Source organism: Notamacropus eugenii, chromosome 4, assembly GCF_028372415.1.
Source record: "Notamacropus eugenii isolate mMacEug1 chromosome 4, mMacEug1.pri_v2, whole genome shotgun sequence".
NCBI classification, from domain to species: Eukaryota; Metazoa; Chordata; class Mammalia; order Diprotodontia; family Macropodidae; genus Notamacropus; species Notamacropus eugenii.
The window spans coordinates 28,847,115-28,864,131 of record NC_092875.1 but is presented as its reverse complement, the minus strand read 5'-3'; the positions used below and the strand labels follow the sequence as shown (position 1 = coordinate 28,864,131).

The window sequence follows — 17,017 nt, the reverse complement described above, 5'->3', positions numbered from 1 at the left end:
TCAGAGTGTCACCTCTGGGTCTTGGGTGGGTGGGAGGGAATCTAACACCTAGAAGAGGAGGAGGATCTGGCAGTGGGGTCTAACCACTGTCACTGTGTGGAGTGCAAATACTGTGGCATATAGGCACATAAAGCTCCTACTCTTCCTGTGTAATGTCCTTAAACTATCTACTGTCATGGAATCATGGACTATCAGACTTGAGAAGGACTTTAGAACAGGGAATGTCAGAGCTGGGAGGCACCTTAGAACAGAGCCTTATCAAAGCTGGAAGAGGCCTTGGAGCATAAAATGTGAGAGCTAGAAAGGACTTTAGCAGAGAGAATGTTAGAACATAAAGCATAGACTGTCAGAGCTGAATGGTTCCTTTGCGACCATCTGATGTAACCTACATAAAGAAACAGGTCCAGAGAGTCACTGGCACCATTTCACCTGACTGTTTTTCCCAGCACCTTTGAATCTCAGAGTTGGAAAGTATTGCAAAGTCACTACATTTTATCCCTCCCCAAGGAAAGAGCAGGAGACCATGGAAGGAGATCTGAGTCTGGAATCTGAGGATATATGTTCAGATCCCAGATCTGATACTAAACATTTGACCTCCATTACTTCAGCTGTTGGCCTCAGTTTCCTCATCACTAGAGTGAGGACTAGCTGACCTCAGAGGAAGCTGGCCGATGGGATCACTGAGCCACTATCAGTGATAGCGAAATCTCATGGATAACAAGAGAGGTCCCGTGAAATTGGTCAAAGGAGAAAACTGGCCTCATTTTTTAAAAGGGGAAGAGAACAGAGCCTCCAAGTGAAATTGATTTTGATTCCTGGTAAAATCCTAGAAGGCATCATTAAAAGTTGGTTAATTAATGTCTAGAAAGGAAAGCGATGATAACAGAGTACCAGCTTGACTTTATCAGGAAGAGATTGTGCTAGACTCACCTCAACAGGATGAGGGGAATGCTGTTGATGCAGATGACCTTGATTTTAGCAAAGCTTTAGATAAATGTTTCATGCTCCTTTGTGGAAAGAATGTAGAAATGTAGGTTAGATGATATATAGTGAGATAGATAAAGAACCAATTGGGTAGCTGAACTCAAAGCATGGTTATAAATTGTAAATGGCCAGAGGTCTGCAGTGGAGCACCCCAGGGATCTGTGCTCAGGTCTGGGCGATTTAACATTTTTTTGATTAATGTCGTAGATAAAGGGATAGGTGGTAAGCTCATCAAATTTGCAGATGATGCAAAGCTAGAAGAGATAGCTAATGTACCAAACGAATCTAGACCCTGCAGGCCTCTAGTCTTAGCAGTCTGGGTGGGCCAAATCCTGCCCACAGACCTGTAAGCTTAAAATAGTTTTTACATTTTTAATACAATAAAACTTTGTTTTAAAATGAAAAACCATTGTAAAAAGTTTTTTTACATTTTTAAATACAATAATTTTGTTATTCAGTTGTTTCGGTCATGTCTGTCAATCCCATTTGGAGTTTTCTTGGTGGAGATACTGGAGTGGTTTGCCATTTCCTTCTCCAGCTCATTTTATAGATAAGGAAACCGAGGCAAACAGGGTTAAGTGATTTGCCCAGGGTCACACAGCCAACCCTGGAGGCATAGTTTGTGCTAGCTGGCAAGAGAATGGATGTAACTTGGCCCTAAGTCTGAAGTAATCACTGATCTTACCCATTAGTTAGGTCACTTGTCAACATCAGGAATTTATTCTGGTTTAGACGTCTAGTCATTTGTTTATTCATTCAACAAACATTTATTAAGCACCTATTAGGTGCCAGGCATTAAGGGCAACAAAAAGGAATCCATCTCTGCCTTCAAGGGGCTTATGTTCTATTGGGGGAAGGGAGAGATTGGGGGGATAGCAAATAAATATTTATTTATAGGTAGCAATAAATAGCAAATAAATCAACATCCAATAAGTCAATATCCAATGAAATTAATAGAAAAAATAGAGAATAACCAGAACCAAAAAAAGTACGTCAATATAAAATGCATATAAAGTCCTGATGTGTAGCCCTTGGTTGAAGCAAAGTGCTTTTTTGTTGGGATTTCTTGAAGACTTGCCAGATTATCTGAACTCTGAGGCAGTGTACTGCAAGGGAAATTGGTTTGGAATCAGATAACCTGATTTTGTTATCTGTGTAACAACAGCAAGCAACAAGAGGAGTAGTAGTAGTAGTAGTAGTAGTGGTGGTGGTAGTAGTAGTAGTGGTGGTGGTAGTAGTAGTAGTGGTGGTGGTAGTAGTAATAGTAGTAGTAGCAGTGGTAGTAGTAGTGGTAGTGGTAGTAGTAGTAGTAGTAGTAGTAGTAGTAGTAGTAGTAGTAGTAGTAGCAGCTAACATTTTTATAGAACCTGCTATGGACCAGATATTGCGCTAAGAGCTTTCATCTCTTTTGATCCTTACAACAACCCTAGGAGGTCGGTGTTGTAATTATCCCCATTTTACAATTGAAGAAACTCAGACCAACAGAACTTAAATGACTTGCCCAAGGTCAGGTAGCTAGGATGTATCCAAGGTCATATTTGAACTCAAACCTTTCTTCCTCCAGACCTGTTGATCTAAATCTATGTCACCCAGTTGTCTCTGCAGTTATGTGAGTTTTCCTCAGGAGGACTCAATTTCCTTCTGTGTAAAATGAGGGAGTTGAAGTGGTACCCCCTTCTAGCTCAAAGATCTATGATTCTAGGATCCCACACCTTCAGAGAGCGCCCTGAGTTCTAGTCCCAGAATAAGGGAGAGAAGCAGATTCAGGGGCACAGAGCCAAATATCCAAGATGACATTTCTTGGGATGCCTTGTGTGATGTGACCTGCCTCACTTCCTCCCTCCTACCAACAGAGAGAGGGACTCCTCCCCTCTCAGTTTCCATGTCTATAAAATGGCGTAATTGATGCTTGTAAGACCAACCTTAAAGGCAGTTGTAAAGAAAGCACTTGATAAGCCACAATGTGCTATAGAAATGTGAGAGGTTAATAACACCCCAAAAAACAATTTATTGTGACAATTCTAATAGTAATTATCATTTTTAATGAAAAGAAAGGAAAAGTGAGAACTGGACGAAATACAGAGTCCTCCACACCCTGCTCTTAGACTTGGCTCAAGGATGCTTTCAGGGAGTCCACAGAGGGAGAGCCTATATCCCAGTAATTTCATTCAGCTACAAAAAATAATCTTTTATCTTCCTAGGAAATAGTCTGTAGAACATTCAGCATTAAAGAATAATAGGAGGAGAGTGACTCCTCCGCAGACCTGTTATATTTGTACTTCAGCAGCAATGACAATAATAACCAAAAAATAAACAGTACAATAGTTGTTTAGAATAAAATTAAACTAATATCAATAGTAGTAATAGCAGTTATATAGCCCTTACTAAGGGGCAGGCACTGTGCTAAGTGCATTATCAGTATTATTCCATTTGATCTCACAATGAATGACCCTGAGAGGTAGGAGCTATTATGGTCCCCATTTTACAGATGAAGAAACAGGCAAACAGAGGTCAAGTGAGTTGCCCAGGGTCTCACTGATAGTAAGTGTCTGAGGCTGGATTTGAACTCAGGTCTTCCTGACTCCAGGCCCAGCACTCTACCTACTGCACCATCTAAAAAAAGAAAAAAAGAAGATAATGATGATGAAAAGGGTGGGAATAAGGGATAGACCTGTGATTTCTTTGGTACAGGGAACTCCCAGGTGAGGAGACCCTTCTACCAATGCAGGTTGGCTTCTTCTCTGTAATTTAGAGTGTGAGAGGTTAAGGTCACATAGCCAGGAGGGATCAGAGGAGCACTCTCTCTCCTCTGCTTCTCATTCAGTAAATAAAAACAATAGTCATAATTATTTCTGAGAATAGATAGCCACCAGAGTTTCCTTCCTAAAGAGCCCCACTCCGTTAGCTGTGTTCTGGAGCCTGGCGGCTGGAGCCCAGGCTGCTCTGAGAGCAGCTGGTAAGGTGTGACTCCAGCCCAGGGACACAGCAGCTCCTGCCACCCCAGGGCAATGCTGGTGGCTTTTTCTGGAAGCCATCTTCCATGATGAGCAGCAGCTTGTAGCCACCAGCTGCTCAGGTCAAGATGGACTGATGCCTGCTGGGGGGCTTGGGTCCCAGCAGCCTGCAGGCTCTTGGAACATCCTTTTTCCTTTCAGCCAGCCCGTCTCCTTGAATAGGAACCCTGGGACAGCACAGTGCCTGGCACATTGTAAGTCCTATGTAAATATTAGCGATGATGATGATGATGATGGTGGGATGGTGATGAAGACAGACCCCAAGCCTCCCCCAGCTCTGTACGAGACAGTTACCTGGACCCCTGTCATAGAGCATCCCTTTACCCAGGCCCTCATTATTCTGTTGGGATCTTGTCAGTACTCTGAAGCTACAGAGGATGTGAGTGGGCTTTTCCTGGAGAAAGAGACATGAAATATTTTGTTCCAGCATTGAAGTTGGCATTGTTTTAATGACGAGATGCAAATAACAGGTTTCCTAGCTGACCAGACCCATAGTGGGTGCTTTTTAAATAATCGCTGACTGTTTGTCGATTGTGGCTGAAGCCAGAGTTCAACTCGAGAACTTCCTGACCCCAATTTAGTAAAGGCTCGGAACAGATGGGAAGGAAGGGTAGGAGCCGAGCAACAGCTCCAGGCCTCTGGGTGCTGGGGAGTCCAGCCAAGCCCCAGCTTCAGGAGGTGGGCGTTCAGACGTCTGCCACACTCGTCTGTAGAAACAGGACCATGTGGCCAGGGAAGAGGCATCGTTCTCAGGAAACATAAGATTTCCATGTCACTTTCCTCACTTTCTGAAAATGCTTTTGCACTGGCTGCTCTGGGGTGTGAAAGCCCTTCCACCGTGGGAGGAGGCAGCCTGCTGTACCCGCTGACTAGCTGCTCCGCCTTCCCATCCTGCCCTCATCCAACTTCTGAGTCCTTGGGCCCATGCTGGGAACCAACTCCCTCCCCATCTCTGCCTGTTCAGAGAATTCTGGGTCTAGAATGGGGAGCTACCCCTGAGGCCATCTCATCTAATCCCTTTATTGTACAGATAAGGAAACTGAGGCCCAGGCAACTAAAGTGATTGCTTAAATTAATTAAAGGACCCCAGAGACCATCTGGTGTAGTCCCCTTAATGTACAGATAGGGAAACTGAGACACACAGAAGATCAGAGAATCCTAGATTTGGACCTGGAAGAAATTGTTAGGGTCCTCTAGTCTAACTTCCTCATTTTACAGATGAGGAAATTGAGGCCAGGTAGGCTCAGAGCTCTAGAGCCATCTCATCAGTCACATCTTTCTTCACCATATCACATCCTCCTATGTCCTTTTCTCGTCTCTGAATAATCAGCCTTCAGAATAGGGTCTTGTACCTGTGTACATCCTGGATGAATTATTATTGAATTAGTGTTAGATACCATATGATTTCAGACTCATAGACTTAGGAGCTGGAAGGGACCTCAGAGGTCACAGGTCCAACCCCCTCAGATTACAGATGAGGAAACTGAGGCCAGGAGATATGAGTAACTTGTTCAGGGTCAAAGAGGTAGCAAATAACTAGACCCAGTTTTGAACCCATGCTGTCTAACTTTGAATCCAGCATTCTGCTTGTTTCCTATCTCTGTGATTATCAACAAATCATTTTTCCTCTCTAGGTTTCCATTTCCTTTGCCTATAAAATGAGGGGGTTCTGTAGAAAGGTGGTGGGCTGTAGGTATGACATGGGACATACACCATCAGATATAGTCATTATATTTGTGTGACCCAACCATACTGTGATGCCAAGGAGGTTTTTATTAGAGAGGAAATAAGAGCTATACATTTTTTAAATGAATAAAAATTTTAAAATAAGATATAATGAGAAGATCAGATTGGAGGGGCCTTCTGGGTCTAATAGTCTACAAGTCAAGTTCACATAAAATTTATCTGAGTCTCAACGAGAGTGAGATCACTTCCTCTTTCAACAGGACCTATCTGGTGATTGGCCAAGAATGGATGGGCTGGGGGCGGAGGGGTAGGGATGGAGCTCCGAGTTCCCTCGCGGCCAGTGGAGGTGTTTACGACAGTTATTAATGTAACCCTGGCAACTGTCCAACTCCTCTTTCTTATTAATATTATTTTATTCTGTGAGATTAATGTGCTGGGTCATAGTAGGATCCAGCCTGTAAAAGTGATGTGAATAGTCTTCCCAAGATAAATTGCAGGCCTAGAAAAAGTTCACAGCCTTTCCTTGCTTGTCTGAGTGCTATCCCCATGCTCATTAATCCTTGTCTGGGGAGAAGAAAAGGGGCTAGGTCTTTATTTGCTGCTTTGGGGGGAGGTTGATAGAATCACATCTGTCAAGGGCCCGTAATGGCTCACAGCGCAGATGCTTCATCCTTGGTACCTTTCTCTATCCACTGATAGTTCAGCAAATTTATTATTTTTTTTTATTTAAAGTGCTTTTGGTATTGGGGTTTGGTTGACAGTCCCATGGCCTCCTGATGTGAGAGACTAGGTCAACCTTTTCTGGGGGACTCAGGGGAATCTCTTCATTTTCTCTATTTCTCTACTTTTCTTTCCTCCCCAATGTCATCTTCTCCTACTCCCCAAACTCCTCTGTGAGATCACTAACCCCTAAGCCACCCTGTGTCCCCAGATGAAAAATGGGCAAGGGTCCATTAGCACCAAATGACAGCTAGCCAAGATGGTGGAGGGAGTCTAGAGATGGTCAGTCTTCTTCACCATCAAGAAGGAAGCGTCAAGCAGCCCTGGTTCAGTCGCTTGAATTGTGGAGGGAACTTGTACAAATTACTTTCATTTTATGAGTCTTCGTTTGCCCATCTGCAAAATAGATAGATTAGGTTATATGCTCTCTAAACACCCTCCAACCTTGGCCATTCTGTGTTCTAGGGTTCCTTTGGGTTCCAGCATTCTTTGTTCTAAGGCCCCTCCCAGATCTGACATTTCCTGCTCTAAGACCCCTCCCAGCTCTGATGTAACCTTTCCAGAGGCCCTTCCCAGATCTATTATGTGTTCTAAGGACCCTCCCATCTCTGACATTTCTTATTCTTTTTGTTTTCCTTTAATAATCTTTTTTATAAAACATTTTTAACATTGATTAAAATTTTTAATAATATTTTATTTTTTCTCAATTACATGTAAAAACCATTTTTGACATGCATTTTTAAAAAATTTTAAATTTTAAATTCTCTCTTTCCATCACTTCCCCCCTCCGTGAGACAGTAAGCAATCCGATATAGGTTACATAAAAAACATATTTCCATATTAGTCGTATTGTGTAGGAAAACACAGGCCAAAACAAAAAATAAAATGAAAATAGTCTGCTTTGATCTGCATTCAGACTCCGTCAGTTCTTTCTCTGGATGTGGATCGCATTTTTCATCATGAGTCCTTTGGAATTGTCTTGGGTGAATGCATTCCTGACAGGAGCTAAGCCATTCACAGTTGATGATAGCACAGCGTTGCTGTGACTGTGTACAGTGTTCTCTTGGATCTACTCACTTCACTCAGCATCAGTTCATGTAAGTTTTTCTGAAATGAGTCTGGATGGTCATTTCTTCTAGCACAACAGTGCTCTCTCACATTCAAATACCACAGCTGATGGGCATCCCCTCAGTTTCCAATTCTTTACCAATGCAGAAAAAACTACTGTAAATATTTTTGTACATGTGGGTCCTTTTCCCCTTTTTTGATATCTTGGGATACAGAAGGAGAAGTGGAGTATACAGTTTTATAGCCCACTGGGCATAATTCCAAATAGATCTTCAGAATGGTTGGATCAGTTTACAACTCTACCAAGAGTGCATTAGTGTCCTGGTTTTCTCACGTTCCCTCCAACTTTTTTCATTTTCCTTTTCTGTCATTTAGACAATCTGATAGGTGTAGGTTGGTACTTCAGAGTTGTTTTAATTTATATTTTTCTAAGCAATAGTGAGTTAGAGCATATAGTCATATGACTCTAGATAGTTATGATTTGTTCTTCTGAAAATTGCCTGTTCATAACCTTTGACCATTTATCAATTGGGGGACATTCCTTGTTCTAAGGGCCCTCCCAGCTCTGGCATCCCCTGTTCTAAGGGCCCTCCCAGCTCTGGCATCCCCTGTTCTAAGACCCCTCCCAGCTCTGACATCCCTGTTCTAAGGCCTCTGCCAGCTCTAACATCCCCTGTTCCAAGAGGTCACCTAGCTGTCTCATAGCAGGCACTTAATAAATGCAAAATTGAATTGAGTCTGCTTTGATGTAAGAGGAACCTGATACATGCTACTGACTAAAGATATGACTTTGTGTGAGACACTTCCTGTCTCTGGGCCTCAGTTTCCTCATCTGTAAAGTGAGCCACCTAGCCCAGACAAACTCATTCCTCCAGGGCTGAAAGAATTAACCATTGTGATTGCTGAACTTCTCTCAGTGATATTTGGAAGATCATGAAGGTACCCCCTGAAGACCTGAAGAGTGTTGAGAACAGTTTCTTAACTTTATTTGCATGGCCCTGACTTAAATTTCTGGGGAAATTCTCAAACGTTATTAAATAATTGTTATCAGAAATCAATAAAAGGAAGATACAATTACAGTGAGCCAGCTTGTGTCTCAGGCTCTGGGCTAACTCCCAGCACCTGTTCACATTGGCAGCTTGGGTCCCCGGAGGATAACCAGCTGTATTTATATATTTGTGTATATAGATATAGATATAGATATATAAAATGAGCTGGAGAAGGAAATGGCATACTGTCAATACTGTCCATGGGGTTTTCTTGGCAAAGATACTGGAATGATCTACCATTTACTTCTCCAATGGATTAAGATAAGCATAGACTAAGTGATTTGCCCAGGGTCACACAGCCAGTAAGTATCTGAGATCAAATTTGAACCCAGGCCTTCCTCACTAGGGGCTCTATCCCATGAGCCACTAGACCTGTCCCAGAGTGAAATGTTAACTTGGATGCCCATTCATGAAAAGTCTTTAGGGATGACCAACTTGGGTATGTTGTAGTGGGTTCTTTTTCTCATATATTACTTAATCAAGGCAATCAGGGAAGGTTCCCCCTTCCAATTACCCAATTCTGTGATACTGTGCAGGGATGGAAGAGGCAAGTCCAGGATAGGAGAGGCAAACATTCCACAGTCTTCTGCCCTGGTCAGAGCATGCCTGGAGTAGGATATTCATTTCTAGGTACTATATTTTAGGAAGACCATTGCTCATAAACTGGAAATTGTCTAAAGAAGTGATAGTGAAATACTTCAAAATGATGTCACATTTTATTAGTCAACAAGAATTTATTAAGCACCGACTGTGTGCCAGGCTCTTCACTAAGGACTGACCATACAAATAGGAAAGATGTGAGGTCTGATTTCAAAAAGCAGAGTGTTTAGCATGAAAAAATGAAGCCTTAGTGGGGACATAGAGTTGTCTTCAAGCATTTGTACGGTTGTCCTTTGGGGGAATGATGAGACTTTTTCAGTTTGACCCCAGAGGGAAGAATGAGAAACATGGGAGTTATAAAGAGGGAAATTTATATAATTTATATATACATATAAAATGTATATTATATATAATTGTATATATTATATTATATATTACATATGTTATCTATATTATCTATAGTTGTATTATATGTTGCATATATTATCTATATTATATATAATTGTGTATATATTAAATATTATATCTTATATAGTATATATTACATATATATGTATATAATTGTACTCTGGTTTGAGTTTTGTCGGCCTCACCTTCACTTTGAACACTTGTCTTTGTCATAGGCAGGCCAGAATAGGACATCAAGTTACTTAAAAGCTGATAAAGCCTCTTTTTTCTTTGAGACCTTTGCATTTGTAGTGGGGGGAATGTTGATTGGTAGGGATGTACGCTTCCTAAGACAGGGTTATTTTTTAAGAAATTATTTATTTTTAGTTTTCAACATTCACTCCCATAAGTTTTAAATTTTCTCCCCCTCCCTCCCCAAATGACATGTAATCTGATATAGTATCTACACATGCATTCCTATTAAATATGTTTTCACATTAGTCATGTTGCATAGAAGAATTATAACGAATGGGAGAAACCATGAGAAAGCAAAAAAAACAAAATTAAAAAAAAGAAAATAATCTGCTTCACTCTGCGTTCCAACTCCCTAGCTCTTTCTCTGGATGTGAATGGCATTTTCCATCATGAGTCCTTTGGAATTGTTTTAGGTCCTTTCATTGCTAAGAAGGACTAAGTCTGTCAAAGTCAGTCATTACACAACGTGGCTCTTATTATGTACAGTGTTCTCCTGGTTCGGCACACTTCACTCAGCAATCAGATCATATAAGTCTTTCCAGGTTTTTCAGAAGTCTCCCTGCTCATCATTTCATATAGCACAATAGTATTCCATTACACTCATATACTACAACTTATTCAGCCATTCCCCAATTGATGGGCATCCTCTTGATTTCCAGTTCTTGGCCACAACAAAAAGAGCTGCTATAAATTTTGTATATGTGGGTCCTTTCCCCCTTTTTATGATCTCTTTGGGATACAGCCCTAGAAGTGGTTTTGCTGGGTCAAAGGGTATGTACATTTTTGTAGCTCTTTGGGCATAGTTCCACATTGTTCTCCAGAATGGTTGGATCAGTTCACAGCTCCACCAACAATGCATTAGTGTTCCAATTTTACCACATCTTCCCCAACATTTATTGTTTTCCTGTTTTGTCATGTTAGCCAATCTAATAGGTATGATGTGGTACCTTAGAATTGTTTTGATTTGCATTTCTCTAATCAATAGTGATTTAGAGCATTTTTTATATGACTATAGATAGCTTTAATTTCTTCCTCTGAAAACTTGCTGTTCATATCCTTTAACCATTTATCCATTGGGGAATGACTTGTGTTCTTATAAATTTGACTCACTTCTCTGTCTCTCTCTTTCTCTCTGTCTCTCTCATTCTGTCTCTCTTTCTCTCTGTCTCTCTCTCTTTCTCTGTCTCTCTCTCTCTTTCTCTCTGTCTCTCTCTCTGTGTGTCTCTCTCTGTCTGTCTCTCTGTCTGTCTGTCTCTCTCTGTCTCTGTCTCTCTCTCTTCAGAAATAACGCCTTTATCAGAGACACTGGTTGTAAATATTCTTTCCAAATTTTCTGCTTCCTCCTAATCTTGGTTGCATTGGCTTTGTTTGTGCAAAAACTTTTCAATTTAATGTAATCAAAATTATACACTTTGCATTTCGTAATGTTCTCTATCTCTTGTTTAGTTATAAATCCCTCAATTCTTCATTAATCTGAAAGGTAAACTATTCCTTACTCCCCTGATTTGCTTATGGTATCAGCCGTTATATCTCAATCATGTACCCATTTGGGCTTTATTTTGGCATATGGTGTCAGTCGTTAGTCTGTGCCCAGTTTTTGTCATAGTGTTTTCCAATTTTCCCAGCAGTTTTTGTCAAATAGTGAGTTCTTATCCCAGAAGCTGGGGTCTTTGAGTTTATCTAACAGCAGATTATTATAGTCTTATGTGCCTTATGTACCTAACCTATTCTACTGATCTACCCTTCTATTTCTTAGCCAGGACTAAGTAGTTTTGATGATGGCTGCTTTATCATATAGTTTAAGATCTGTTATGACTGGGAAATTTTGATTTAATGCTAGGCCACACTTACTAGAGATTTGAGCTGACTCATAATAGAACAGGTTGCCTTGGAAGGTGGTAGGTTTTCCTTACTCCTGGGAGCTCTGGAGGCAGGAGCTGGTGGTCAATTAGGGGATGTTCTGGTTGGGGTTTTTGTTCACACAGGAGTCCTACTGGAGGCTTCGGGGGTCCCTTTGTATTTATGTTTCTCTCTGAGATCTGTAAGATTCTTTCCAGCTCTTAAATGCTCTGTTTTTAGGATCCACTGTAAGCGGCTTGAGGACAGGATCTATTACATTTTTCTAAGGCCTAGAGCGGTGATTGGCATCAGGAACACATCCCTTAAATGCTTGTTGAATGAATAAATGAATTCTAAGTAATTTACCATGGCAACCAGGTAGTACAGTGAATAATGCACCAGGCCTGGAGTCAGAAAGACTCCTTTTTGGGAGTTCAAATCCAGTCCCAGACATTTACTAGCTGTGTGACCCTGGGCAAGTCACTTAACTATATTTGCCTGAGTTTCCTCCTCTGTAAAATGAGCTGGAAGAGAAAATGGCCAACCACTCTATTATCTCTTCGAGAAAACACCAAGGGCAGCATAGGTCCATTGAGTCACAAAGAATCAGCCACTTATTAGCTATGTGACCCTGGACAATTCATTTAATCCTGTTTGCCTCAGTTTCCTCATCTGTAAAATGAGGAGAAGAAAATGGCAAACCACTGCCAAGAAAACCCCATATGGAGTCATGAAAAGTGACACCACGGAACCACCACAACAAAATTCTCCTCTGTTAGGATATGAGCCCCATAAAGCAGGGACTGTGTTTGCATTTCTTGGTATCCCCAGAAGTTAACACAATGCCTGGCTCTTTAAGAAACTTAGAGGCAGCTGGGTGGCACAGTGGATAGAGCCTGGATCTGGAGTCAGGGAGACCTGAATTCAAATGTGACCTCAAACACTTAATAGCTAATTGACCTTGGGCAAATCACTCAAGCTGTTTGCCTCAGTTTTCTCCACTGTAAAATGGGTTAATAATCTCACCTAGTTTCTAGGATTGTTGTTGAGGACCAAATGAGATAATACTTATAAAGTGCCTGCCACACAGTAGGCTCTATAGAAATGCTAAGTGACTTGTGCAGGACCAAGTAAGTTTCTGAGGGGAGATTTGAACTTAGGTCTTCTGGCACTCTAGGCATTACATCACACAGCCTCTTCCCCCTGTTATCTCTGGGACATGGTATGTCCGGGACACATTACCACTTTATCTGGGGATCATAGGATTTAGATCTGAAAGGGCTATGGAGACCCTCTGTTTCAACCCCCTCTTTTGACAGGTGAACAGCCCTGAGGTGAGGGTGCTGGACTCTGTGTAATTTGATGGCCATGGCCCAGGCTTCTGGTGATGTCACTGGGGAAGGGACCAGGAAGTCTTTCTTTTCCTTTCCTCCGTCCTTGTAAAGCTTCAGGTCCCACTTAGTGGCCAGCTAGCAGCCAAGCTCCCAATGGCCCATGGGACCTGGAGAGGCCAAACTGTGGAGGGAGCACCTCACAGGCCCCATGCCTTGGCATTTCAAGTACCCTGCCTCTAAGCTGCCCCTTGGCCGCTTTACCTTTCTACCCTACCCCACCCCCAGTCAGGGCAGTGTCATGAGAAGAGTCCTGGATTGGGGGGCAGAGGACCTGGACCACCTCCTCCAACTTATGGAACTCTGGGCAAGGGTCTTTCTCGCTGCACGGCTCAGTCTTCTCTTGGGCAAAATGAGGGAGATGTTGGAATATAAGACATCTAAGGCATGTGAACTTACTCTGCAGCTTTGCAGGAGTTATGTTTCAAGCCCTTGCTCCTTCACCTGTACAATGAGGATGTTGGATTAGTTGAACCTGCATCTCTGACATTCTCTAAGGCCCTTCCCATCCCTGACATTTTTTTGTTCTAAGGCCCCTCCCAACTCTGTCATTCCCTGTTCTAAGGACCCTCTCAGCTCTGACATTCTCTATTCTAAGGCCCCTCCCAACTCTGACATCCCCTGTTCTAAGCCCCCCCCTCCCAGCCCTGACATTCCCTGTTCTAAGGCCTCTCCCAACTCTGACATTCCCTGTTCTGAGGCCCCTCTCAGCTCTGACATGCAAGGGCTCTCTGACCTAGTACCTTTTCCAGCTCATTAACCTAAGATCTGTTCAGTCATGTGAAGGCCCAGTGGCTACTCACAGGTACAGCCCTATTGGAGTTGTTGAGGAGAAAACTCACTTCTCCCTAGGGATCCCTGGAGTTTTCAGATTCCCTAGTTTCTAAATCCTCCTCCCCTAGCATCTCTTGTCCCCTGTCTCTCTAGGGCCAAGCCATCTCTGTCCTCTGTCCCCAGAGCTCATCCATCTCTATTTTTTTCTTTGTTTTGTTTTTTTCTGTAATCTGTTCCCCGGGAGACCATTGGAGCCCATACGGTGAGAGCGAGGGGAGTGGAGGAGGCAGGGGCCACAGGGACAGGGATAAGGACAGGGAAGGCACTTGGGACTTCCCGGATCCCAGCCTCCCCTCCTTGGACTCTCTACTTATTTATTTTCCCAGGACTCCACACCCCCCAAGCTGTTGTTCCTCCCCCATTGAAAATGAAAAACTGCCTTCGATACATGCCTGACAATGGAAGGGCTCTCCCCACCACATGGCTCCCACAGTTTAATTTACTGTAATTCATTTTATATTGAACCAAATGATATTGTTTGTTTTTAATGGAGAAAATTCAGCATGGAGGAGTGGCAGCCAGGACTCCTTCTGGGGAAATTAGGAACACAGCTGCTCTTTAAACTCTTGCTTCCCTCTCCTGGGCCCCCTGCCTCTTTGGGGCTCTGGAGCAGCTTTTCAGCTTGAAAGATGAGCCACCCTGGAAGGGGCTCAGATGGTCAGTTTCTTTCCATGCACTCCCTCCATGTACCAGGCCAAAGTCCTCCACTTACCCTCCTTACTCCAGGCGCCTTCCCAGGATTCACCACATGGGGAGGTGATGAGGTCCAGTGCCGAGAATCTGCCATCATCAGCGATGGGGTTAGGTACCTAGGATCCACCGTTCTTGGTGATAGGATCCAGTGGCTAGAATCTGCCATTGTCGGTGATGGGGTCCAGTGCCTAGAATCTACCATTCTTGGTGATGGGGTCCATTGCCTAGAATCTACTCTTCTTGGTGATGGGGTCCAGTGGCTAGAATCTGCCATTGTCAATGATGGGGTCCACTGCCTAGAATCTCCTGTTGTCAATGATGAGGTTCAGTGGCTAGAATCTGCTTGGTGATGGGGTCCAGTGCCTATTATCTGCCATTGTAGAAGCAGCCTTCCTATGTATTCCTTATTTTCATTGTAGATCTCTACTAAGTGGTGATGCTAGATAAATACAAAGACTGGATTTGGAATCAGAAAGTCCCATTTTGGAAAGAACATTGGTGTGGACTCAGAGAACCTGGGTTCAAATCCTCCTTCTGGTGCTTATTTCCTGCTTTGGGCGAGTCATCCTCTCTGAGACTCAGTTTCCTTAGGTGTAAAATGAGAGGGATGGCTTCTAAGGCTCTTTCCAGGCCTAGTTTTATGCCTGTTATCATCCTGTGACTTTGAGAGCTATTCCTTCCAGTGGAAGAAGCCCCTTCCCCTCTCTTGTGTTCACTTTCTGTTACAGTTTTCACTATAAAATAGGGGACCTGGATGGCAAGGCTGGTCCTGGAGTCAGGAAGACATGAGTTCAAATCCTACCCCAGTGAATTATATTAATAATAATTTTAATAGTGATTGTAATGATAATAATGTATAAGTAATAACGTTGTAATAACATTTTTAATATAATATATATGTTACATAATATAATAATTAATATAATATGTTACAATAATGTAACAATAACATGATAATACCTAATATAATAATGTGGTAATCATAACTCATGTTCATATATTATTTTAAATTTTTCAAAAACCTTTACATATGTCATCTCGTTTGATTCTCGCAAGTCAAGTGAACAAGCATTTATTAAGAGCCTGTAATGTCCCACATGCTGTGCTAAGCTCTTGGGGATACAAAGAAAGGCCAAAATAGCTCCTGCCCTCAAGGGACTTACAAAATAATGGGAGAGACAACACCCAAATGAGAGGCCGACATTATCATTCCCATTTTACCGAGGATGAAACAAGGCCAAAGTTAAGGGACTCCGCTAGGGTCACAAAGTTAGTAAGTGTCTGAATCCGGATTCCGTCTTAGCTCTTCTGGACTCCCAGGCCAGTACTCTGTCCGCTGCACTACCTGGCTGCCTCCAACATTAGCTGCTGTGTGAACCAACATATTAAATCATTTCACCTCTTTGGACCTCAGCTATAAAATGGGATGATAACATAGGTAAAAGGCATGAATGTACTGATGTATCGATCAATCAACAAGTGTTTCATGAGAACTTACTGAGTGCCAGGCATTGTGCTAAGTACTGGGAATACAAAGACGAAACAAACAGAAATAACTTATGCAAGTCCTGTCTCAATGACTTTGGGCCTTCATCTCGCCGTGTCGCCTTGTGACCTGTCTAAGATTGTATGTTACAGATGGTCTGGAATAGATGCCTGTCAAACCCTGGATATTGATGGACTTGTCCAGGCATTTTGAGAATTGGCTGGCCCAACACACCTTCTTCCCCTCTGAGAAAGCAAAGGGTTTGGTATCCCACATTTAGAGCCAGAGGCCTGGCCTCTAAGATCGCTTCTGAGACCCCAAGTCTCTCCATAGAACTTGGCATCCTACCCCCCCTTGTCCATAGCCCTTCAAGACTAGAATCCACCTTGGGAGTCATGAAGATCAAGCTTGTGCCCATATCTTTACAGAAGAGGAAACTGAGGCCTGTAGACATGAATGACTTACCCGAGGTCACACAGACCAAAACCTTCCTTTTCAGATTCTCCACTTGGTTTTCTTCAGGTATACCTTACTGCCTCACTTTCCCAATCCATGTTATGGGGATATCATAGCAGCCAGTGTTGTGAGGCACCCAGGGAATTAATTAGGTGGATAAGTGGTGAGCACGTTGCTCTTCTGCAGTTAGATGATTATTAGGAAAGTGAGCCCATTCCCCAAGGTAACTCTTGAATGTCCACTTCCCCTTCTCCCTTCTGGAAGGAGGGCCCTGGGCCTTTCTTTAGCTAGTGCTCCGCCTGCCCAGTGGCCAAGGGCTAGACTGAGAGTATAGACAGCCCACCGTTCTTGTTTACTAGCAGGCATGAGTTAAGTCCATTCTGTTCATTCTCTCAGTCAACTTTATCAAATTTATTATCCAAAATTAATCAAATTTATTTAATCAAGTTTAATTGATTAGATCAATTTAATTTTTAATTAAACTTAATCAAATTCATTAAATTCCTGCTATGTGACAGGCACTGGAACAAGACAGATAAAAATTAAGCCATCCCT

General features: G+C 42.5%; 1 protein-coding gene across 4 annotated transcripts in view; it reads left to right on the top strand.

The window, feature by feature from the left end:
- Nucleotides 1-17,017, top strand: part of RNFT2 (ring finger protein, transmembrane 2) — an 85,830-nt gene that overhangs the window by 30,528 nt on the left and 38,285 nt on the right. The window lies entirely within an intron of this gene.